The sequence below is a fragment of the Oncorhynchus gorbuscha genome, linkage group LG11, assembly GCF_021184085.1.
Source record: "Oncorhynchus gorbuscha isolate QuinsamMale2020 ecotype Even-year linkage group LG11, OgorEven_v1.0, whole genome shotgun sequence".
NCBI classification, from domain to species: domain Eukaryota; kingdom Metazoa; phylum Chordata; class Actinopteri; order Salmoniformes; family Salmonidae; genus Oncorhynchus; species Oncorhynchus gorbuscha.
Genome location: NC_060183.1, coordinates 85,920,741 through 85,947,387, shown reverse-complemented (window position 1 = coordinate 85,947,387; position 26,647 = coordinate 85,920,741). Strand labels below are relative to the sequence as shown.

The 26,647-nt window shown below is 44.7% G+C and overlaps 1 pseudogene; it reads left to right on the top strand.

Moving 5' to 3' along the window:
• The window catches only part of LOC124047742, a 114,574-nt pseudogene that overhangs the window by 69,065 nt on the left and 18,862 nt on the right, over positions 1-26,647 (top strand).

Genomic DNA, 26,647 nt, shown 5'->3' with positions numbered 1-26,647 from the left:
TCAGGGTGTGAGTTGGGGTGGGCAGTCTGTTTGTTTTAGTATGGGCAGGGCGTGAGTTGGGGTGGGCAGTCTATGTTTGTTTTAGTATGGTCAGGGCGTGAGTTGGGGTGGGCAGTCTGTTTGTTTTAGTATGGTCAGGCGTGAGTTGGGGTGGGCAGTCTATGTTTGTTTTAGTATGGTCAGGGTGTGAGTTGGGGTGGGCAGTCTGTTTGTTTTAGTATGGTCAGGGCGTGAGTTGGGGTGGGCAGTCTATGTTTGTTTTAGTATGGGCAGGGCGTGAGTTGGGGTGGGCAGTCTATGTTTGTTTTAGTATGGTCAGGGCGTGAGTTGGGGTGGGCAGTCTATGTTTGTTTTAGTATGGTCAGGGGCGTGAGTTGGGGTGGGCAGTCTATGTTTGTTTTAGTATGGGCAGGGCGTGAGTTGGGGTGGGCAGTCTATGTTTGTTTTAGTATGGTCAGGGCGTGAGTTGGGGTGGGCAGTCTATGTTTGTTTTAGTATGGTCAGGGCGTGAGTTGGGGTGGGCAGTCTATGTTTGTTTTAGTATGGTCAGGGCGTGAGTTGGGGTGGGCAGTCTATGTTTGTTTTAGTATGGTCAGGGCGTGAGTTGGGGTGGGCAGTCTATGTTTGTTTTTAGTATGGTCAGGGCGTGAGTTGGGGTGGGCAGTCTATGTTTGTTTTAGTATGGTCAGGGCGTGAGTTGGGGTGGGCAGTCTATGTTTGTTTTAGTATGGTCAGGGCGTGAGTTGGGGTGGGCAGTCTATGTTTGTTTTAGTATGGTCAGGGCGTGAGTTGGGGTGGGCAGTCTATGTTTGTTTTAGTATGGTCAGGGCGTGAGTTGGGGTGGGCAGTCTATGTTTGTTTTAGTATGGTCAGGGCGTGAGTTGGGGTGGGCAGTCTATGTTTGTTTTAGTATGGTCAGGGCGTGAGTTGGGGTGGGCAGTCTGTTTGTTTTAGTATGGTCAGGGCGTGAGTTGGGGTGGGCAGTCTATGTTTGTTTTAGTATGGTCAGGGCGTGAGTTGGGGTGGGCAGTCTATGTTTGTTTTTAGTATGGTCAGGGCGTGAGTTGGGTGGGCAGTCTATGTTTGTTTTAGTATGGTCAGGGCGTGAGTTGGGTGGGCAGTCTATGTTTGTTTTAGTATGGTCAGGGCGTGAGTTGGGGTGGGCAGTCTGTTTGTTTTAGTATGGTCAGGGCGTGAGTTGGGGTGGGCAGTCTATGTTTGTTTTAGTATGGTCAGGGCGTGAGTTGGGGTGGGCAGTCTGTTTGTTTTAGTATGGTCAGGGCATGAGTTGGGGTGGGCAGTCTGTTTGTTTTAGTATGGTCAGGGCATGAGTTGGGGTGGGCAGTCTGTTTGTTTTAGTATGGTCAGGGCATGAGTTGGGGTGGGCAGTCTATGTTTGTTTTAGTATGGTCAGGGCGTGAGTTGGGGTGGGCAGTCTGTTTGTTTTAGTATGGTCAGGGCGTGAGTTGGGGTGGGCAGTCTGTTTGTTTTAGTATGGTCAGGGCGTGAGTTGGGGTGGGCAGTCTATGTTTGTTTTAGTATGGTCAGGGTGTGAGTTGGGGTGGGCAGTCTGTTTGTTTTAGTATGGGCAGGGCGTGAGTTGGGGTGGGCAGTCTATGTTTGTTTTAGTATGGTCAGGGCGTGAGTTGGGTGTGGGCAGTCTGTTTGTTTTAGTATGGTCAGGGCGTGAGTTGGGGTGGGCAGTCTATGTTTGTTTTAGTATGGTCAGGGTGTGAGTTGGGGTGGGCAGTCTGTTTGTTTTAGTATGGTCAGGGCGTGAGTTGGGGTGGGCAGTCTATGTTTGTTTTAGTATGGTCAGGGCGTGAGTTGGGGTGGGCAGTCTATGTTTGTTTTAGTATGGTCAGGGTGTGAGTTGGGGTGGGCAGTCTGTTTGTTTTAGTATGGTCAGGGCGTGAGTTGGGGTGGGCAGTCTATGTTTGTTTTAGTATGGTCAGGGCGTGAGTTGGGGTGGGCAGTCTGTGTGTTTTAGTATGGTCAGGGCGTGAGTTGGGGTGGGCAGTCTATGTTTGTTTTAGTATGGTCAGGGCGTGAGTTGGGTTGCTAAGTTAGTTAGCTAGCTAGTTAATGTGAGCCTACTGGGCTACATCTTGGCTACATATTGAACTTCAACCGTCTCAGGCACAATATATTAATTAATGGCTAGATCAGAATCGCCATCATAACCATTGGCCTGGACAGATAATGAAGTCAAAACCACAAGTCCAAATCCCCATATCCATCCATGGTTTAGGAAAGGGACCTTTTAGCAAGCTAGTTACTGCTCTAGAGCGATTTTCTAGGTTAGCTAGCCAGCTATTGTCGTTCTTTTAACGCAGCGTAACGTAATCAACACTGCTAGCTAGCCAGCTAGCCCCGAATAGCAGCACTGTAGAAACTATTACACTCAACGGAACGACTTGATTAGTGTAGTGTCAACAACGCAGCCACTGCCAGCTAGCCTACAAAGTCAACAACGCAGCCACTGCCAGCTAGCCTACTTCAGCAGTACTGTATCATTTTAATCATTTTAGTCAATAAGATTCTTGCTACGTAAGCTTAACTTTCTGAACATTCGAGACGTGTAGTCCACTTGTCATTCCAATCTCCTTTGCATTAGCGTAGCCTCTTCTGTAGCCTGTCAACTATGTGTCTGTCTATCCCTGTTCTCTCCTCTCTGCACAGACCATACAAACGCTCCACACCGCGTGGCCGCGGCCACCCTAATCTGGTGGTCCCAGCGCGCACGACCCACGTGGAGTTCCAGGTCTCCGGTAGCCTCTGGAACTGCCGATCTGCGGCCAACAAGGCAGAGTTCATCTCAGCCTATGCCTCCCTCCAGTCCCTCGACTTCTTGGCACTGACGGAAACATGGATCACCACAGACAACACTGCCACTCCTACTGCTCTCTCTTCGTCCGCCCACGTGTTCTCGCACACCCCGAGAGCTTCTGGTCAGCGGGGTGGTGGCACCGGGATCCTCATCTCTCCCAAGTGGTCATTCTCTCTTTCTCCCCTTACCCATCTGTCTATTGCCTCCTTTGAATTCCATGCTGTCACAGTTACCAGCCCTTTCAAGCTTAACATCCTTATCATTTATCGCCCTCCAGGTTCCCTCGGAGAGTTCATCAATGAGCTTGATGCCTTGATAAGCTCTTTTCCTGAGGACGGCTCACCTCTCACAGTTCTGGGCGACTTTAGCCTCCCCGTCTACCTTTGACTCATTCCTCTCTGCCTCCCTTCTTTCCACTCCTCTCCTCTTTTGACCTCACCCTCACCTCCCCCCTACTCACCAAGGCAGGCAATCGCTCGACCTCATCTTTACTAGATGCTGTTCTTCCACTAACCTCATTTGCAACTCCCCTCCAAGTCTCCGACCACTACCTTGTATCCTTTTTCCCTCTCGCTCTCATCCAACACTTCCCACACTGCCCCCTACTCGGATGGTATCATGTAATCCCAACCTTCGCTCTCTCTCCCCCGCTACTGTTTCCTCTTCCATCCTATCATCTCTTCCTTCTGCTCAAACCTTCTCCAACCTATCTCCTGATTCTGCCTCCTCAACCTCCTCTCCTCCCTTTCTGCATCCTTTGACTCTCTATGCCCCCTATCCTCCAGGCCGGCTCGGTCCTCCCTCCCGCCCGTGGCTCGGACGACTCATTGCGAGCTCACAGAACAGGGCTCCGGGCAGCCGAGCGGAAATAGAGGAAAACTCGCCTCCCTGCGGACCTGGCATCCTTTCGCTCCCTCCTCTCTACATTTTCCTCTTCTGTCTCTGCTGCTAAAGCCACTTTCTACCACTCTAAATTCCAAGCTTCTGCCTCTAACCATAGGAAGCTCTTTGCCACCTTCTCCTCCCTCCTGAATCCTCCTCCCTCCCCCTCCCCCTCTCTGCAGATGACTTCACAACCATTTTGAAAAGAAGGTCGACGACATCCGATCCTCGTTTGCTAAGTCAAACGGCACCGCTGGTTCTGCTCACACTGCCCTACCCTGTGCTCTGACCTCTTTCTCCCTCTCTCTCCAGATGAAATCTTGCGTCTTGTGACGGCCGGGCCGCCCAACAACCTGCCCGCTTGACCCTATCCCCTCCTCTCTTCTCCAGACCATTTCCGGAGACCTTCTCCCTTACCTCACCTCGCTCATCAACTCATCCCTGACCGCTGGCTACGTCCCTTCCGTCTTCAAGAGAGCGAGAGTTGCACCCCTTCTGTAAAAACCTACACTCGATCCCTCCGATGTCAACAACTACAGACCAGTATCCCTTCTTTCTTTTCTCTCCAAAACTCTTGAACGTGCCGTCCTTGGCCAGCTCTCCCGCTATCTCTCTCAGAATGACCTTCTTGATCCAAATCAGTCAGGTTTCAAGACTAGTCATTCAACTGAGACTGCTCTTCTCTGTATCACGGAGGCGCTCCGCACCGCTAAAGCTAACTCTCTCTCCTCTGCTCTCATCCTTCTAGACCTATCGGCTGCCTTGATACTGTGAACCATCAGATCCTCCCTCTCCACCCTCTCCGAGTTGGGCATCTCCGGCGCGGCCCACGCTTGGATGGCGTCCTACCTGACAGGTCGCTCCTACCAGGTGGCGTGGCGAGAATCTGCTCACACCACGCGCTCTCACCACTGGTGTCCCGCAGGGCTCTGTTCTAGGCCCTCTCCTATTCTCGCTATGCACCAAGTCACTTGGCTCTGTCATAACCTCACATGGTCTCTCCTATCATTGCTATGCAGACGACACACAATTAATCTTCTCCTTTCCCCCTTCTGATGACCAGGTGGCGAATCGCATCTCTGCATGTCTGGCAGACCTATCAGTGTGGATGACGGATCACCACCTCAAGCTGAACCTCGGCAAGACGGAGCTGCTCTTCCTCCCGGGGAAGGACTGCCCGTTCCATGATCTCGCCATCACGGTTGACAACTCCATTGTGTCCTCCTCCCAGAGCGCTAAGAACCTTGGCGTGATCCTGGACAACACCCTGTCGTTCTCAACTAACATCAAGACGGTGGCCCGTTCCTGTAGGTTCATGCTCTACAACATCCGCAGAGTACGACCCTGCCTCACACAGGAAGCGGCGCAGGTCCTAATCCAGGCACTTGTCATCTCCCGTCTGGATTACTGCAACTCGCTGTTGGCTGGGCTCCTGCCTGTGCCATTAAACCCCTACAACTCATCCAGAACGCCGCAGCCCGTCTGGTGTTCAACCTTCCCAAGTTCTCTCACGTCACCCCGCTCCTCCGCTCCTCCACTGGCTTCCAGTTGAAGCTCGTATCCGCTACAAGACCATGGTGCTTGCCTACGGAGCTGTGAGGGAACGGCACCTCAGTACCTCCAGGCTCTGATCAGGCCCTACACCCAAACAAGGGCACTGCGTTCATCCACCTCTGGCCTGCTCGCCTCCCCTACCACTGAGGAAGTACAGTTCCCGCTCAGCCCAGTCAAAACTGTTCGCTGCTCTGGCCCCCAATGGTGGAACAAACTCCCTCACGACGCCAGGACAGCGGAGTCAATCACCACCTTCCCGGAGACACCTGAAACCCCACCTCTTTAAGGAATACCTAGGATAGGATAAGTAATCCTTCTCACCCCCCTTTAAGATTTAGATGCACTATTGTAAAGTGACTGTTCCACTGGATGTCATAAGGTGAATGCACCAATTTGTAAGTCGCTCTGGATAAGAGCGTCTGCTAAATGACTTAAATGTAAAATGTAAATGAAGGACATCAACATAATGAAGTCAAAACCACAAGTCCAAATCCCCATATCCATCCATGGTTTAGGAAAGGGACGATTTAGCAAACTAGCTACTGCAGGACATCAACACAAGCAGACCAGAAACAAACACGTTTTTCTGACAATGATGTTTTGCTTAGGATGTGATTTGATTGGTCTGGTCTCCCTTGGGGGGTGTTTTGCTGCGCTAGGACAACCCATAGCTGAGCTCAACTGATTGGCTAATTATTTTATTTATTTTTTATCAAGGGAGACCAAATGCTTACTGGCATCAATCAATCAAATGCTTCAGCAGTAACATGTCATACTATTTTGGTCCAGACAACATCATATACATGGGCTACACATACTGAGACAGAGGGGGCGCTGTTTCCCTCGCTAAGATGATTTCTCTGGTGATGTTCCTGCCAGTTGCGAATTAATGGAAAACTATGAAAACACAAAGATAGAGATGAAAGCATCGAGCTAAAGGCTGCTGATTTTAAGGAGCAGGAGACTAATCTGGGCGCTTATAAGAAATCCCACTATGGCCTCAGACAAACCATCAAACAAGCAAAGCGTCTATACAGGATTAAGATTAAATCGTACTAGACCGACTCTGAAGCTCGCCGGATGTGGCAGGGCTTGAAAACTATTACGGACTACAATGGGAAACCCAGCCGCGAGCTGCCCAGTGACGTGAGTCTACCAGACAAGCTAAATGCCTTTTATGCTTGCCTCGAGAAAAGCAACACTGAAGCATGCACGAGAGCACCAGCTGTTCTGGATGACTGTGTGATAATGCTCTCGGTAGCCGATGTGAACAAAACCTTTAAACAGGTCAAGATTCACAAAGCCTCTGGGCCAGACGGATTACAAGGACGTGTACTCAAAGCATGCAAGGCCAACTGGCAAGTGTCTTCATTAACATTTTCAACCTCTCCTGACCGAGTTAGTAATACCTACATGTTTCAAGCAGACCAGCATAGTCCCTATGCCCAAGGAAGCGAAGTAGGCCTGCCTAAATGATTACCACCCCGTGGGACTTACGTTGGTAGCCATGAAGTGCAATGAAAGGTGGTCATGGCTCACATCAGCAGCATCCTCCTGGACACCCTAGACCCACTCCACCCGCATCCCGCCCCAACAGATCCACAGATGATGTGGATCTACACTGCCCTTTCTCACCTGGACAAAAGGAACACCTCTGTGAGAATGCTATTCATTGACTACAGCTCAGCTTTCAACACCATAGTGCCCACGAAGCACTATGGTAGGGAACAACACATCTGCCACGCTGATCCTTAACACTGGGGCCCCTCAGGGTGTGTACTTAGTCCCCTCCTGTATACCCTGTTCACACACGACTGCGTGGCCAAACATGACTCCAACACCATCATTAAGTTTGCTGACGACACAACAGTGGTAGGCCTGAACACTGACAACGATGAGATGGCCTATAGGGAGAAGGTCAGAATACTGGCAGTGTGGTGCCAGGACAACAACCACTCCCTCAATGTGAGCAAGACTAATGAACTGAGCGTGGACTACAGGAAAGGCAGGTTGAACAGGCCCCCATTAACATTGACGGAGCTGTAGTGGATCGGGTCGAGTTTCAAGTTCCTTGGTGTCCACATCACCAACAAACTATCACGGTCCAAACATACCAAGACAGTCGTGAAGAGGGCACCACAAAACCTCTTCCCCCTCAGGAGACCACTATGGCATGGGTCCCCAGATCCTCGAAAGGTTCTACAGCTGCACCATCAAGAGCACCCTGACCGGTTGCATCACCACCTGGTGTGACAACTGCTCGGCATCTGATCGTATGGCGCTACAGAGGGTAGTGCGAACGGCCCAGTACATCACTGGGGCTAATATTTTCTGAAATAAAGGCACAGTCAGCGAATTATAAATATAAAATTACAGTGAATTATAAATGAATTATAAATTATACATTAAATAATCTGTCTGTAAACAATTGTTGGAAAAATGACTTGTGTCATGCACAAAGTAGATGTCCTAACCGACTTGCCAAAACTATAGTTCGTTAACAAGACATTTGTGGAGTGGTTGAAAAACGAGTTTTAATGACTCCAACCTAAGTGTATGTAAATGTCCGACTTCAACTATAAACCTCATAAAGTATGTAACCTCATTATTGTTTTTCTTATTGTGTTACTTTTTTTATTATTACCTTCTTTTTACGAAGTATTTTCTAAACTCTTCTTGAACTGCATTGTTGGTTAATTAACGGCTTGTAGTAAGTCAGCATTTCACTGGTCAAGTCTACACTTGTTCTATTCGGCACATGAGACAAATAAAGTTTGATTTGATTTGAAAGATACATTATTTAATCATTTTAATTAATTAATTGGTTAAATATTTGAGGAAGCCTGATTCCATTTGGCATCCGTGAATACACACCACTGCTAATGATATTGATACCTTATTTTTTTCGCAAACCACTTAAAAGCTCTCGGGGGAAAATAAGCACACACATACACACAATTCACTATTGTAATTCACTATGTGGTTGGTTCCTTGAAGCTCACTGCTTTCTGACGAGGGAGAGTCACTGGTCAACGAGACCAAATTGGAGTTTTGTCTTTTTCAGCTGCAATTTTACCAAAACGTGAACTGTCCGGTGACAAATGTTTTTTTTTCAGTACAAGTGGCAAGAAGGGTAAACCCGCGGGCGCCTGCGTTAGTGGATTTTTTTAGCAGACATTTGGAGAGTGTCTAGTGGATGAAAGAAGAAAGAGAATAGCGGATGTTTTTTCCAGATCAAATGGATTTTAATGGAATTTATTTTTGGAAGATATCATATTTTACTAACAGAAAATGAGATGGAACCTAACAATAATTTATGAATAATACCCAAACTGTAACGACGTGTTGATCATTCCCAAATCTGCATTGTTTTTCTTAATATGTTATCTTTCATTAACCTGCAAACCAAACGGAAACTCAATCATTTTCTTATAGAAATGCATTTATTCATAATATTTTTAGTTGAAAAGCTGCAGGTTTGGCCAATATTTTTGTGTGCGTGAGTTATGGCCGCGCTCCCTCCTGTTGGTGTCTGACCTCATTACATGGGAGACGGAGAGATCTAACCGGTGCTGCGCTGGGACATAAAGAGGGGCAGGGGAACGAGGGAGATCCGTTTTTCGGTGTGGTCGGAGGTCCCTGTTGCGTGATGACGGGGCTCGGGATTTGGTTTGCGTTTGTCCGGTTTGTGCTGCTCCCGTTGCTCGCACCATGCACCTTGCTGTTGTGCGTTCTGATTCCAGTGTGTCTCTCCCACCCGCAGCCTTGTCAAATCCTCAATCCGATTGGGCACACGGTGCGCGTGGGTGCCCTGCAACTGCAGCCGCGGCTCTTCAGCCACGTTTCCACCTTCAGAGGCGGTAAAGAAGCCCCTGTCCCGGTTGATGAATGGGATATACACGGCGGCACGAGGGAAGCAGTGGAAAGACAGTTGGAAAATATTACCAAAAGTGTCAATGAACACGATTTACGCAGCCCAGGGACTAGGGCGTCGATACACAGCCAACACAAGGACAGGGGGTAAAAGTAAGAACATGTACAAACAGAACGAGAGTGAGAGAAGTGTGTTCATGCCGAGGGAGTCGATCCTATTAGCCACGGAGACGTTGAATCGCATGGCCGGTCTGTTACCATATAACCTCTCACTGGAGGTAGTGATGGCTGTGGACGCGGGGCTCGGGGAATTACCCACGTTCTCCTCCTCTACCCCGGTCTGTGAAGACCCCATGTCGTTTCTGCAGAGTATTTGTCATACTGTTATAGTCCAAGGAGTTTCTGCTATGATGGCTTTCCCTCAGACCAGGGACGAGCTGGTGGAGTTGGAATTCATCGCGTCAGCGCTTCAGATTCCTGTCATCAGTGTTGTCCAGAACGAATTCAAACGGCAGAGTAAGGTAAGGCATGTCTGTTGGCTTAAACACTGATGAAATATTAACATAATATTATCTTTGCCGTGTGTGGGCTATGAACAAAGCCCTCAAGTTTAGAAAGTACAACCATGGACAGTTGAAGAAGGAACGGTGTGCTTTTGTTAATTCAGCATCACGGACAGCACTCCCCGTGCTGCTTTTGGGATTTCAACTCGACGAGTAAATGTTTGTATTTTGTGTCAACTTGTCCTGTGTAACGTGGGCAGCTAAATTCACACTCTATAAACAATCTATCCCACAAATATCACAACACACACACACACACACACACACACACACACACACACACACACACACACACACACACACACACACACACACACACACACACACACACACACACACACACACACACACACACACACACACACACACACACACACACACACACACACACACACACAACTTTTATTTTTTGCACTAGCACTACACAACTGTATAAAATAAACTAAGCTTGAAGATGGATTAGTTATTTGAATTAGCTGTGTAGTGCCTGGGGCAAAAACCCCGGGGTCTCTCTCTATCAGTCTCTATCCCAGCATCATGGCAGCATAGTGGTGAGATCTACACCCCCTGGGATCTCTCTGTTAGTCTCTACCCCAGCATCATGGCAGCATAGTGGTTAGATCTACACCCCTGGGATCTCTGTTAGTCTCTACCCCAGCACTGTGGCAGCATAGTGGTTAGATCTACACCCCCTGGGATCTCTCTGTTAGTCTCTACCCCAGCATCATGCCAGCATAGTGGTTGGATCTACACCCCCTGGGTTCTCTCTCCCAGTACCTGCTCATGATGCTTGGTTAGAGACAAACAGAGAGAGATCCCAGGAGGCATTTTAATAGCTATATACTGCCACCTGCTATGTTTCAACAGCACAGCAAAACACATAGCGACATAGTGAACTACGCTTTCATTGGTTTTTCTGTATTCTTACTATTTTCTACATTGTAGAATAATAGTGAAAACATCCAAACTATAAGATAACACATATGGAATCAGGTAGTAGCCCCAAAAGTGTTCAAAATATATGTTATATTTGAGACTCTTCAGAGTAGTCACCCTTTGCCTTATTGACAGCTTTGCACACCCTTGGCATTCTCTCAACCAGCTTCATGAGGAATGTTCTTCCAACAGTCTTGAAAGAGTTCCCACATATGCTGAGCACTTGTTGGCTGCTTTTCCTTCACTCTGCGGTCCAACTCATCTCAAACCATCTCAAATGGTTTGAGGTCGGGTGATTGTGGAGGCCAGGTCATCTGATGCAGAGCTCCATCGCTCTCCTTGGTCAAATAGACCCTGGAGGTGTGTTTTGGGTCATTGTCCTGTTGAAAAACAAATGATAGTCCCACTAAGCGCAAACCAGATGGGATGGTATATCGCTGCAGAGTACTGTGGTAGCCATGCAAGTTAAGTGTCCCTTGAATCCTAAATAAATCAACGACAGTATCACCAGAAAAGCACCCACACAACATCACAACACCTCCTCCATGCTTCACAGTGGGAACCACACACCATCACACCACCTCCATGCTTCACGGTGGGAACCACACACCATCACACCACCTCCATGCTTCACGGTGGGAACCACACACCATCACACCACCTCCATGCTTCACGGTGGGAACCACACACCATCACACCACCTCCATGCTTCACAGTGGGAGCCACACACCATCACACCACCTCCTCCATGCTTCACAGTGGGAGCCACACACCATCACACCACCTCCATGATTCACGGTGGGAACCACACACCATCACACCACCTCCATGCTTCACAGTGGGAGCCACACAACATCACAACACCTCCTCCATGCTTCACAGTGGGAACCACACACCATCACACCACCTCCTCCATGCTTCACAGTGGGAACCACACACCATCACACCTCCTCCATGCTTCACAGTGGGAGCCACACACCACCACACCATCAGACCTCCTCCTACATGCTTCACGGTGGGAACCACACACCATCACACCATCAGACCTCCTCCATGCTTCACGGTGGGAACCACACACCATCACACCATCAGACCTCCTCCTCCATGCTTCACAGTGGGAGCCACACATGCAGAGATCATCCGTTCACCTACTCAGCGTCTCACAAAGACACGGTAGTTGGAACCAAAAATCGAAATTTGGACTCATCAGACTAAAGGACAGATTTCCACCGATCTGACATTCCATTGCTTGTTTTTCTTGGCCCAAGCAAGTCTCTTCTTATTATTGGAGTCCTTTAGTAGTGGTTTCTTTGCAGCAATTCAACCATGAAGGCCTGATTCACACAGTCTCCTCTGAACAGTTGATGTTGAGATGTGTCTGTAACTTGAACTCTGAAGCATTTATTTGGGCTGCAATTTCTGAGGCTTGTAACTCTAATGAACTCTGGGTCTTCCTTTCCTATAGGGGTCCTCATTAGAGCCAGTTTCATCATAGCGCTTCATGGTTTTTGCGACTGCACTTTTCTCTTTGCCTATATGAGCTGTTCTTGCCATAATATGGACTTGGTCTTTTACCAAATATGGCTATCTTCTGTATACCACCCCTACCTTATCACAACACAACTCAAATGCATTCAGATGGATAGAAAATTAACTTTTAACAAGGCACACGTGTTAATTAAAATGCATTCAGGTGACTACCTCATGAAGCTGGTTAAGAGAATGCCAAGAGTGTGCAAAGCTGTTATTTACACATGTTAAGTTTGCTGAAAATAAACTCAGTTGACAGTGTGAGGACATCATTTTTTTGCTGAGTTTACAAAATAAATAATTATACCTTAAACTCCTAAAACTTCAATTCAAATAGCTAAATGATCCTTGGTATGACCATTGTAAAACAATTCCATATGTTAGCTTAGCATAACCCTCCCCCAAAGTCCTCTACATTGTTAAATGCAAGAATATCTAGCCTGAGTGCCCGTCTGGTCGTGCTATCATGCTAACTCCTTGTCACTAATTGCCATGCCAATAACATCACCAGATTTGGCAAGAGCACTAACCGACATGGACCCACATTAAGGAATCTCCCCTCTCTGGAGACACTGGTGGAAGTGTTACTTGAACATAGGGGTTTTGGGGAAAGTTAGTTTTATAGTGGGGTTTAGCACCAGGGCTGGTGATGGAGGCTAAGCTGCCAGTATACAGAGGCAATCCATCCATTTGCTTTTAGAATTTAATTGCTGACAGGTTCTGGAACCATATCCTTTGTCAGATCATTGATTGAGTTTGTTTATTGCTGACAGTTCTGGAACCATATCCTTTGCAATCATTGATTGAGTTTGTTTATTGCTGACATTCTGGAACCATCTTTGTTAGATCATGATTGAGTTTGTTAATTGCTGACAGGTTCTGGAACCATATCCTTTGTCAGATCATTGATTGAGTTTGTTTATTGCTGACAGGTTCTGGAACCATCTCCTTTGTCAGATCATTGATTGAGTTTGTTAATTGCTGACAGGTTCTGGAACCATCTCCTTTGTCAGATTGAGTTTGTTAATTGCTGATTCTGGAACCATTGTTTGAGTTTGTTATTGCTGACAGGTTGATTCCTTTGTCAGATTTGATTGAGTTTGTTTATTGCTGACAGGTTCTGGAACCATCTCCTTTGTCAGATAATTGATTGAGTTTGTTTATCTGACAGGTTCTGAACCATCTCCTTTGTCAGATAATTGATTGATTGCTTTGACAGGTTCTGGAACCATCTCCTTTGTCAGATAATTGATTGAGTTTGTTTATTGCTGACAGGTTCTGGAACCATCTCCGTTGTTAGATCATTGATTGAGTTTGTTTATTGCTGACAGGTTCTGGAACCATCTCCGTTGTTAGATCATTGATTGAGTTTGTTTATTGCTGACAGGTTCTGGAACCATCTCCTTTGTCAGATCATTGATTGAGTTTGTTTATTGCTGACAGGTTCTGGAACCATCTCCTTTGTCAGATCATTGATTGAGTTTGTTTATTGCTGACAGGTTCTGGAACCATCTCCGTTGTTAGATCATTTAATTCTTCTGCTAGTATTTCTGTCACACTCTACAGGACCCATTTAGGCTCGGTAGTAAATTATGCAGATGAATAAGGATTGTTGAATTTCCATGTTAATGGATGATTAAACCAATTGAGGCAATTAGACAAATCTTGATCATTTAGTGATTTTGCATTAGGCAGAATTTAGGATCATTTTGCCTAATATAAAACTTGCTGACCTCTGGAAGGAAACTAACCACAGCATTGATCTTTCGGCTCCTTTACAAACTACTGCCAAAGTCAGTGCTAGAAGTACAGACATCAGAGGACTACAAGTACAGACATCAGGACTACAAGTACAGACACCAGAGGACTACAAGTACAGACATCAGAGAACTACAAGTACAGACACCAGAGGACTACAAGTACAGACACCAGATAACTACAAGTACAGACACCAGAGGACTACAAGTACAGATATCCGAGGACTACAAGTACAGATATCAGAGGACTACAAGTACAGACACCAGGACTACAAGTACAGACACCTGAGGACTACAAGTACAGACACAACAAGTACAGACACCAGAGGACTACAAGTACAGACATCAGAGAACTACACGTACAGACACAACAAGTACAGACACCAGAGGACTACAAGTACAGACACCAGAGGACTACAAGTACAGACATCAGAGGACTACAAGTACAGACACCAGAGGACTACAAGTACAGACACCAGAGGACTACAAGTACAGACACCAGATGACTACAAGTACAGACACGAGAGGACTACAAGTACAGACATCAGAGGACTACAAGTACAGACACCAGAGGACTACAAGTACAGACACCAGAGGACAACAAGTACAGACACCAGAGGACAACAAGTACAGACACCAGAGGACTACAAGTACAGACATCCGAGGATTACAAGTACAGACATCAGATAACTACAAGTACAGACATCCGAGGACTACAAGTACAGACACCAGAGGACTACAAGTACAGATATCAGAACTACAAACATCAGTCTCTGTATTATTATTTATTTATTTGGACAATGTACAACAGGAACATACAGTACCAGTCAACAGTTTGGACACACCTACTGGACACACCTACTGGACACACCTACTGGACACACCTACTGGACACACCTACTCATTCAAGTGTGATTCCTTATTTGTTCTATTTTCTACATTGTAGAATAATAGTGAAGACATCACAACTATGAATTAACACATGGAATCATGTAGTAACCAAGAAAGTGTCGTGGAAATTTCCTCTATTTACCAAATCATGGGAGCAAACCACACACACAAGTCAGAGTTAGTTATCAAAGTCCATCTTTAATTATATGAGCTCTATCACAAACCTGTGACTCTCAGGAATTCAGTGTCTCTCAGTGAATTCTCTGAGAGCCCCTTCTGCATTGCAACTGCGATCCTTTATAGCAAAGATATACAGGATAAGACAGCATCGGCATAATTCATTGTTCAGCTTTGTCTGGTTTCTCAAACTCCAGAACCATAAACCAATCCTCCATATCAACAGGCATATATCAAATTGTCATTTAGATACAACCAATTCTAAATACAACCAATCCTGGAGAAGATCACAGAGACACACTGACTGGCACACAGACATTGTGGAGCAAAAAGATATGTTTACACATGATGACACTTTGACCTCTCCCCTCTCTGCAGCCCATGCAACTTAGTCTTGACATAGAACAGATAACTGCAACCTCGCCACAGTATCATACAAAAATACCATTCTAATGAGAAGTAACTTACAAACATATGATGAATATAAAACATCTTACCTATGTTACCAACAAATTCTGATTATGGCCACAACAAAAGTGTTAAACAAATCAAAATACATTTGATATTTGATATTATTTAAAGTAGCCACCTTTTGCTTTGATGACAGCTTTGCACACTCGTGGCATTCTCTCAACCAGCTTCATGAGGTAGTCACCTGGAATGCATTTCAATTAACAGGTGTGCCTTGTTAACATTTATTTTGTCAAATTCTGTCGTCCTTAATGTGTTTGAGCCAATCAGTTGTGTTGTGATAAGGTAGGGGTGGTATACAGAAGATAGCCATATTTGGTAAAAGACCAAGTCCATATTATGGCAAGAACAGCTCAAATAAGCAAAGAGAAATGACAGTCCATCATTACTTTAAGACATGAAGGTCAGTAAATCCAGAACATTTCAAGAACTTTGAAAGTTTCCTCAAAAACAGTTGCAAAAACCATCAAGCGCTATGATGAATCTGGCTCTAATGAGGACCGCCACAGGAAAGGAAGACCCAGAGTTACCTCTGCTGCAGAGGATAAGTTCATTAGAGTTTCCAGCCTCAGAAATTGCAGCCCAAATAAATGTTCAAGTGTTCAAGTAACAGAGTTCAACATCAACTGTTCAGAGGAGACTGAATCAGGCCTTCATGGTCGAATTGCTGAAAATAAACCACTACTAAAAGGACACCAATAAGAAGAAGAGACTTGCTTGGGCCAAGAAACACAAGCAATGGACATTAGACCGGTGGAAATCTGTCCTTTAGTCTGATGAGTCCAAATGTGCGATTTTTGGTTCCAACCGCCCTGTCTTTGTGAGATGCAGAGTAGGTGAACAGATGATCTCAGAATGTGTGGTTCCCAGCATGAAGCATGGAGGAGGAGGTGTGATGTTGTGTGGGTGCTTTGCTGGTGATACGGTCAGTGATTTATTTAGGATTCAAGGCACACTTAACTAGCATGGCTACCACAGTACTCTTCAGCGATATACCATCCCATCTGGTTTGCGCTTAGTGGGACTATCATTTGTTTTTCAACAGAACAATGACCCAAAACACACCTCCAGGCTGAGTAAGGGCTGTTTGACCAAGAAGGAGAGTGATGGAGCTCTGCATCAGATGACCTGGCCTCCACAATCACCCGACCGCAACCCAATTGTGGTGGTTTGGGATGAGTTGGACCACAGAGTGGAGGAAACGCAGCCAACAAGTGCTCAGCATATGTGGGAACTCCTTAAATACTGTTGGAAAAGCATTCCAGGTGAAGCTGGTTGAGAGAATGCGAAGAGTGTTCAAAACTGTCATCAAGGCAAAGGGTGGCTACTTTGAAGAATCTAAAATATATTTTGATTTGTTTAACTCTTTTTTTGGTTACTACATAACTCCATGTGTGTTATTTCATAGTTTTGACGTTTTCACTGTTATTCTGCAATGTAGAAAATCGTACAAATAAAGAAAAGCCTTAAATGAGTAGGTGTGTCCAAACTTCTGACTGGTACTGTAAGTCTCAGTAAACAGAGAAATTATGCATTGCACCAGATTTAGCAAAGTGAAAGAGAGTGAGAGAGAGACAGGAAGAGGGAGAGGATGAACAAGGGGGTGGAGGAAGAGAGGATAGTAACAGTAGCAGTATGATGACTCACACATCTACTGTGATAATGACATGTTTTAAATCAATACAAAAGGTTTCAGTCCAAGTCCAGCTACTTCTCTGGAGCCATAAAATATATGGTATATGGTAGCGGTAACTAGGAATGGACAATAAGTGTTTTTGTGTAGAACGAATGACTGACTGAAGACAGGGTGGTCCGACATTTGTGTAGTTGAGTTTGTTTCTGCGGCTACATGTACTCTTAACAACGTGATGAAACTTTGTTGCTCCTTGCTGAAAAAAAATGGTGTTGTAGCAAACGAGTCTTCGGTTGCCTAGCTAATGCCCCCCTCCCTGTAGCAGCAGTACACAGAAAAATAGAATGAATTGAACCTCTAACCCTGGTAAATAGAATGAATAGAACCTGTAACCCTGGTAAATAGAATGAATTGAACCTCTAACCCTGGTAAATAGAATGAATAGAACCTCTAACCCTGGTAAATAGAATGAATTGAACCTCTAACCCTGGTAAATAGAATGAATAGAACCTGTAACCCTGGTAAATAGAATGAATTGAACCTCTAACCCTGGTAAATAGAATGAATAGAACCTCTAACCCTGGTAAATAGAATGAATTGAACCTCTAACCCTGGTAAATAGAATGAATAGAACCTCTAACCCTGGTAAATAGAATGAATAGAACCTGTAACCCTGGTAATATGACTTCTAAATAGAATGAATAGAACCTGTAACCATGGAAATATGACTTCTAAATAGAATGAATAGAACCTGTAACCCTGGTAATATGACTTCTAAATAGAATGAATAGAACCTCTAACCCTGGTAATATGACTGGTAAATAGAATGAATAGAACCTCTAACCCTGGTAATATGACTGGTAAATAGAATGAATAGTATTGGTACTGGAATTGTGATGTAATAATTTCCATGGTAATGTTATAATGTTCAATCAAATGATGTTAACTGATGTTGCTCATGTAATGGCCACCAGTCCACTTCCTGCTTTTACTTCCTACTTTGCTCTTTGTAGTGGCCACCAGTCCACTTCCTGCTTTTACTTCCTACTTTGCTCATGTAATGGCCACCAGTCCACTTCCTGCTTTTACTTCCTACTTTGCTCTTTGTAGTGGCCACCAGTCCACTTCCTGCTTTTACTTCCTACTTTGCTCTTTGTAGTGGCCACCAGTCCACTTCCTGCTTTTACTTCCTACTTTGCTCTTTGTAGTGGCCACCAGTACACTTCCTGCTTTTACTTCCTACTTTGCTCTTTGTAGTGGCCACCAGTCCACCCATTATGCCATCATTGACTTGAATGGGGACGCCCGTTCTATTGATTCCGTTTCTATGGCAGCACATGTAGTGAGGAGTGAAGGAGAGTTGAGAGAAGGCCAAGATTGTGCAAAGCTGTCATCAAGGCAAAGGGTGGCTACTTTGAAGAATCTCCCATTCTAAAATAATTGTTTTATTTAAAAAATACTTTTTGGTTAATACATGATTCCATAAGTGTTATTTCATTGTTTTGATGTCTTCACTATTATTCTACAATGAAGAGAATAGTAAAAAACTTTGACTGGTACTGTATCTCTCGGTCTGCCTCCTCTCCTCCCTCTCTCCCTCCTTTCAGAACCCTCTCCATTTCCAGATGCCGATGCAGAACCCGGCCCTGCCCCAGGTGGAGCTGCTCTACTCCCTGCTGGTGATCAACAGCTGGTATGACGTCAGCCTCCTGCTCTGTCAGGAGTGGAACATTTCTAGCTTCCTTGTTCGTCTCCGTAACAACACCAAGTTCCACCTGGGTTCTGTGGTCAACATCACCACCTACACTACCTCCTCTGGATCTCACCCCAACAGCTCTGTCTCCAAGGCTGCCTTCCAGACCTCTCTACAGGGATACCTGGAGTCCATCAAGGAGTCAACGTCTACAGTCGTAACATTCGGCTGCGACATCCGGGACATCAAGAGGATCTTTAACGTGGTGACCAAGCTGGGCCTGATGCTGCCAGAGTACCACTGGGTGTTGGGGGACACGCAGGACGTTGAGGAGCTGAGGACCGAGGGGCTGCCGGCGGGACTGCTGGCCCATGGCAGGATGGGGACTCCTCCCTGGATCACTACGTACAGGATGGGCTGGAGCTGGTGGCCCGGGTGGTGGGGTCAGCTGCGTACCGCTCCCCTGAGCTCGCCCTCATCCCCTCCATCACAAACTGCATGGATACACAGAACAGCCAGACCAGGAACATGACCTCAGGGAAATATCTGTCTAGGTGCAGTACTGATGCTGATTCACTTCTCATATAAGCATTAATAAAGAAGATTGTGGTGATTTAATCCTAGTGGTTTAGGACAAAAGCTCTGTATTGGTCAATACCTGTAAATACATAACCTAGAGGACATACTGTATGTCTCTTGTAAAAATTCCACAACAACAAACTTACCAAAGCAGAGAGAGCTGAGATCCCCCTTACTGTCTCAAGTCAGGTGTCCTTAAAGGTAAAAAACAAACAAATGATAGACATATCTATTGTCTGACCACCTGATAGAGATATTTATTTATTTTACCTTAATTTAACTAGGTAAGTCAGTTAAGAACAAATTCTTATTTTCAATGACGGCCTGGGAACAGTAGGCTGACTGCCTGTTCAGGGGCAGAACGACAGATTTGTAACTTGTCAGCTCGGCAATTTGAACTTGCAACCTTTCGGTTACCAGTCCAACACTCTAACCACTAGGCTACCCTGCCACCCCTTCTATCAGACATACACAGTCTGACCCCCTGATAGTGATATCTATAGTCTGACCCCATGATAGTGATATCTATAGTCTGACCCCATGATAGTGATATATATAGTCTGACCCCCTGATAGTGATATATATAGTCTGACCCCCTGAGAGTGATATATATAGTCTGACCCCATGATAGTGATATATATAGTCTGACCCCATGATAGTGATACTGACCCCATGATAGTGATATATATAGTCTGACCCCATGATAGAGATATCTATAGTCTGACCCCATGATAGTGATATATATAGTCTGACCCCATGATAGTGATATATATAGTCTGACCCCCTGATAGTGATATATATAGTCTGACCCCATGATAGTGATATATATAGTCTGACCCCCTGATAGTGATATATATAGTCTGACCCCATGATAGTGATATCTATAGTCTGACCCCCTGATAGTGATATATATAGTCTGACCCCCTGATAGTGATATCTATAGTCTGACCCCATGACAGTGATATATATATTCTGACCCCCTGATAGTGATATATAGTCTGACCCCTGATAGTGATATCTATAGTCTGACCCCATGATAGTGATATATATAGTCTGACCCCATGATAGTGATATATATAGTCTGACCCCTGATAGTGATATCTATAGTCTGACCCCTGATAGTGATATCTATAGTGATGATAGTGATATCTATAGTCTGACCCCATGATAGTGATATCTATAGTCTGACCCCATGATAGGGATATATATATTCTGACCCCCTGATATCTATAGTCTGACCCCTGATAGTGATATATATAGTCTGACCCCCTGATAGTGATATCTATAGTCTGACCCCCTGATAGTGATATCTATAGTCTGACCCCATGATAGGGATATCTATAGTCTGACCCCATGATAGGGATATATATATTCTGACCCCCTGATAGTGATATATATAGTCTGACCCCCTGATATCTATAGTCTGACCCCATGATAGTGATATCTATAGTCTGACCCCATGATAGTGATATATATAGTCTGACCCCTGATAGTGATATCTATAGTCTGACCCCCTGATAGTGATATATATAGTCTGACCCCATGATAGTGATATATATAGTCTGACCCCTGATAGTGATATCTATAGTCTGACCCCCTGATAGATAGTCTGACCCCATGATAGTGATATATATATTCTGACCCCCTGATAGTGATATCTATAGTCTGACCCCCTGATAGTGATATCTATAGTCTGACCCCATGATAGGGATATCTATAGTCTGACCCCATGATAGAGATATATATAGTCTGACCCCCTGATAGTGATATATATAGTCTGACCCCATGATAGTGATATATATAGTCTGACCCCCTGATAGTGATATATATATAGTCTGACCCCATGATAGTGATATATATAGTCTGACCCCATGATAGTGATATATATAGTCTGACCCCATGATAGTGATATATATATAGTCTGACCCCATGATAGTGATATATATAGTCTGACCCCATGATAGTGATATATATAGTCTGACCCCCTGATAGTGATATTTATAGTCTGACCCCATGATAGAGATATCTATAGTCTGACCCCCTGATAAAGATATCTATAGTCTGACCCCATGATAGTGATATATATAGTCTGACCCCCTGATAGAGATATCTATAGTCTGACCCCCTGATAAAGATATCTATAGTCTGACCCCATGATAGAGATATCTATAGTCTGACCCCATGATAGTGATATATATAGTCTGACCCCCTGATAGTGATATATATAGTCTGACCCCCTGATAGTGATATCTATAGTCTGACCCCATGATAGTGATATATATAGTCTGACCCCCTGATAGTGATATATATAGTCTGACCCCTGATAGTGATATATATAGTCTGACCCCCTGATAGTGATATCTATAGTCTGACCCCATGATAGTGATATCTATAGTCTGACCCCATGATAGTGATATATATAGTCTGACCCCTGATAAAGATATCTATAGTCTGACCCCTGATAGTGATATCTATAGTCTGACCCCCTGATAGTGATATCTATAGTCTGACCCCCTGATAGTGATATATATAGTCTGACCCCCTGATAGTGATATCTATAGTCTGACCCCATGATAGTGATATCTATAGTCTGACCCCATGATAGTGATATATATAGTCTGACCCCCTGATAGTGATATATATAGTCTGACCCCATGATAGGGATATCTATAGTCTGACCCCCTGATAGTGATATATATAGTCTGACCCCCTGATAGAGATATCTATAGTCTGACCCCAGTGATAGAGATATCTATATAGTCTGACCCCTGATAGTGATATATATAGTCTGACCCCTGATAGTGATATCTATAGTCTGACCCCATGATAGTGATATCTATAGTCTGACCCCATGATAGTGATATATATAGTCTGACCCCATGATAGTGATATCTATAGTCTGACCCCCTGATAGTGATATCTATAGTCTGACCCCATGATAGTGATATCTATAGTCTGACCCCATGATAGTGATATATATAGTCTGACCCCCTGATAGTGATATATATAGTCTGAGCCCATGATAGTGATATATATAGTCTGACCCCCTGATAGTGATATATATATAGTCTGACCCCATGATAGTGATATATATAGTCTGACCCCATGATAGTGATATATATAGTCTGACCCCATGATAGTGATATATATAGTCTGACCCCCTGATAGTGATATATATAGTCTGACCCCATGATATAGATATCTATAGTCTGACCCCCTGATAGTGATATCTATAGTCTGACCCCATGATAGTGATATATATAGTCTGACCCCCTGATAGTGATATATATAGTCTGACCCCCTGATAGAGATATCTATAGTCTGACCCCCTGATAAAGATATCTATAGTCTGACCCCATGATAGTGATATATATAGTCTGACCCCCTGATAGTGATATATATATAGTCTGACCCCCTGATAGTGATATATATAGTCTGACCCCCTGATAAAGATATCTATAGTCTGACCCCATGATAGTGATATATATAGTCTGACCCCATGATAGTGATATATATAGTCTGACCCCTGATAGTGATATATAGTCTGACCCCCTGATAGTGATATCTATAGTCTGACCCCTGATAGTGATATATATAGTCTGACCCCCTGATAGTGATATCTATAGTCTGGCCCCCTGATAGTGATATATATAGTCTGACCCCCTGATAGTGATATCTATAGTCTGACCCCATGATAGTGATATCTATAGTCTGACCCCATGATAGAGATATCTATAGTCTGACCCCCTGATAGTGATATCTATAGTCTGACCCCATGATAGTGATATCTATAGTCTGACCCCATGATAGTGATATATATAGTCTGACCCCCTGATGGTTCTGTTTGACCAGCAGGTCACAGATACAACCCCCTCTTTGCCTTTCCTGGCATCAGGGCTCAGGCCCTGCCAAAAGGGCACATAATGAACCAGGCTTGTGCAGCTTAGAGCTCATCTCAGTAGCTAGGTTTAATAAGACGATGCTGTCTGCTGCAGTCGTTTAGTCACAGTGTCCTCCAGCTGCAAGCGCAGGTGTAAAGAATTATATGATTTCATTGAGATTCATGAACAGAAGACAGTCCCACATCAGAATCACCTGAGTGGTTTTCTGTTCTGGCCTTTAACCCCAGAATTCTAAGCCTAAATTGTGGCCTTATCCTATAACCTCATCTGTTTTTCTGCCCCCACCCTGCAGGTTTCTGTCCAACACGTCGTTTGACGGTCTGAGTGGTTTCATCTCATCCCAGGAGGAGACAGTGATCTCCTCAGAGAGCCATCACTTCATCTGGTCCCTGCAACACGACCCCATAGGGAAGCCCATGTGGACCAGACTGGGCCGATGGAAGCATGACAGGGTGCTACTGGACTACACTGCCTGGACCAACAAACAGGTGAGAGGGAGGAGGAGAGAGAGATGAGGGAGGGGGAGGGGCTCAGAGAAACAGATATGTTACAACTTTCCCCTGGTCTCCCCTTACTAATAGATATGTTACAGGTTCCCCTGGTCTCCCCTTACTAATAGATATGTTACAACTTCCCCCTGGTCTCCCCTTACTAATAGATATGTTACAACTTCCCCTGGTCTCCCCTTACTAATAGATATGTTACAACTTCCCCTGGTCTCCCCTTACTAATAGATATGTTACAACTTCCCCTGGTCTCCCCTTACTAATAGATATGTTACAACTTCCCCTGGTCTCCCCTTACTAATAGATATGTTACAACTTCCCCTGGTCTCCCCTTACTAATAGATATGTTACAACTTCCCCTGGTCTCCCCTTACTAATAGATATGTTACAAATAGATATGTTACAACTTCCCTGGTCTCCCTTACTAATAGATATGATTACAACTTCCCTGGTCTCCCCTTACTAATAGATATGTTACAACTTCCCCTGGTCTCCCTTACTAATAGATATGTTACAACTTCCCCTGGTCTCCCTTACTAATAGATATGTTACAACTTCCCCTGGTCTCCCCTTACTAATAGATATGTTACAACTTCCCCCTGGTCTCCCCTTACTAATAGATATGTTACAACTTCCCCCTGGTCTCCCCTTACTAATAGATATGTTACAACTTCCCCTGGTCTCCCCTTACTAATAGATATGTTACAACTTCCCCTGGTCTCCCCTTACTAATAGATATGTTACAACTTCCCCTGGTCTCCCCTTACTAATAGATATGTTACAACTTCCCTGGTCTCCCTTACTAATAGATATGTTACAACTTCCCCTGGTCTCCCTTACTAATAGATATGTTACAACTTCCCCTGGTCTCCCCTTACTAATAGATATGTTACAACTTCCCCTGGTCTCCCCTTACTAATAGATATGTTACAACTTCCCCTGGTCTCCCCTTACTAATAGATATGTTACAACTTCCCCTGGTCTCCCCTTACTAATAGATATGTTACAACTTCCCCCTGGTCTCCCCTTACTAATAGATATGTTACAACTTCCCCTGGTCTCCCCTTACTAATAGATATGTTACAGGTTCCCCTGGTCTCCCCTTACTAATATGTTATATTTGGTCTCCAACTTAGATATGTTACAACCCCCTGGTCTCCCCTTACTAATAGATATGTTACAGGTTCCCCTGGTCTCCCCTTACTAATAGATATGTTACAACTTCCCCTGGTCTCCCCTTACTAATAGATATGATACAACTTTCCCCTGGTCTCCCTTACTAATAGATATGTTACAACTTCCCTGGTCTCCCCCTTACTAATAGATATGTTACAGGTTCCCCTGGTCTCCCCCTAATAGATATGTTACAGGTCCCCCTTACTAATAGATATGTTACAACTTCCCTGGTCTCCCTTACTAATAGATATGTTACAACTTCCCCCTGGTCTCCCCTTACTAATAGATATGTTACAGGTTCCCCTGGTCTCCCCTTACTAATAGATATGTTACAACTTCCCCTGGTCTCCCCTTACTAATAGATATGTTACAACTTCCCCCTGGTCTCCCCTTACTAATAGATATGTTACAACTTCTCCCTGGTCTCCCCTTACTAATAGATATGTTACAGGTTCCCTGGTCTCCCCTTACTAATAGATATGTTACAACTTCCCCTGGTCTCCCCCATTACTAATAGATATGTTACAGGTTCCCCTGGTCTCCCTTACTAATAGATATGTTACAGGTTCCCCTGGTCTCCCCTTACTAATAGATATGTTACAACTTCCCCCTGGTCTCCCCTTACTAATAGATATGTTACAGGTTCCCCTGGTCTCCCCTTACTAATAGATATGATACAACTTCTCCCTGGTCTCCCCTTACTAATAGATATGTTACAACTTCCCCCTGGTCTCCCCTTACTAATAGATATGTTACAACTTCCCCCTGGTCTCCCCTTACTAATAGATATGTTACAGGTTCCCCTGGTCTCCCCTTACTAATAGATATGTTACAGGTTCCCCTGGTCTCCCCTTACTAATAGATATGTTACAACTTCCCCCTGGTCTCCCCTTACTAATAGATATGTTACAGGTTCCCCTGGTCTCCCCTTACTAATAGATATGTTACAGGTTCCCCTGGTCTCCCCTTACTAATAGATATGTTACAACTTCCCCCTGGTCTCCCCTTACTAATAGATATGTTACAGGTTCCCCTGGTCTCCCCTTACTAATAGATATGATACAACTTCTCCCTGGTCTCCCCTTACTAATAGATATAGACTTCCCTACCAGCGAATCAAGGACATTCTCCCTCTTCCCTACCATCAAATCAAGGACATTCTCCCTCTTCCCTACCATCAAGTCAAGGACATTCTCCCTCTTCCCTACCATCAAATCAAGGACATTCTCCCTCTTCCCTACCATCAAATCAAGGACATTCTCCTCTTCCCCCCACCATCAAATCAAGGACATTCTCCCTCTTCCCTACCAGCGAATCAGGATATTCTGATAAGCGTGACAAAGTTTGATGATGTAATGTTACACGTAAAGTAGGAAGACCAGGTTTTGAAAGGCAACAGGATGTGACATGAAGGAGGTGTTTCCATGTGGTCTGGAGAAGCGGTTTAATGCTCTGACTGAATGGAAGCTGATAATTATTTGTTTTTACTCTGCTGGTCTCAGCAGGTCCCAGGAAGAAATGACGAGTCCTCGCTTTCCGAGACCGAGTACCAATGTATCCTACACCGAGACACTCAATATGTTGACTCCAGTACTTCAACACTAGCTCATGGACTATGCTGCCTGGACTAGAACATTATAGCCTGGGTACCAGACCTGTTTGTGCTATTATTCCTCTCCTTGCCACCTCTTGTC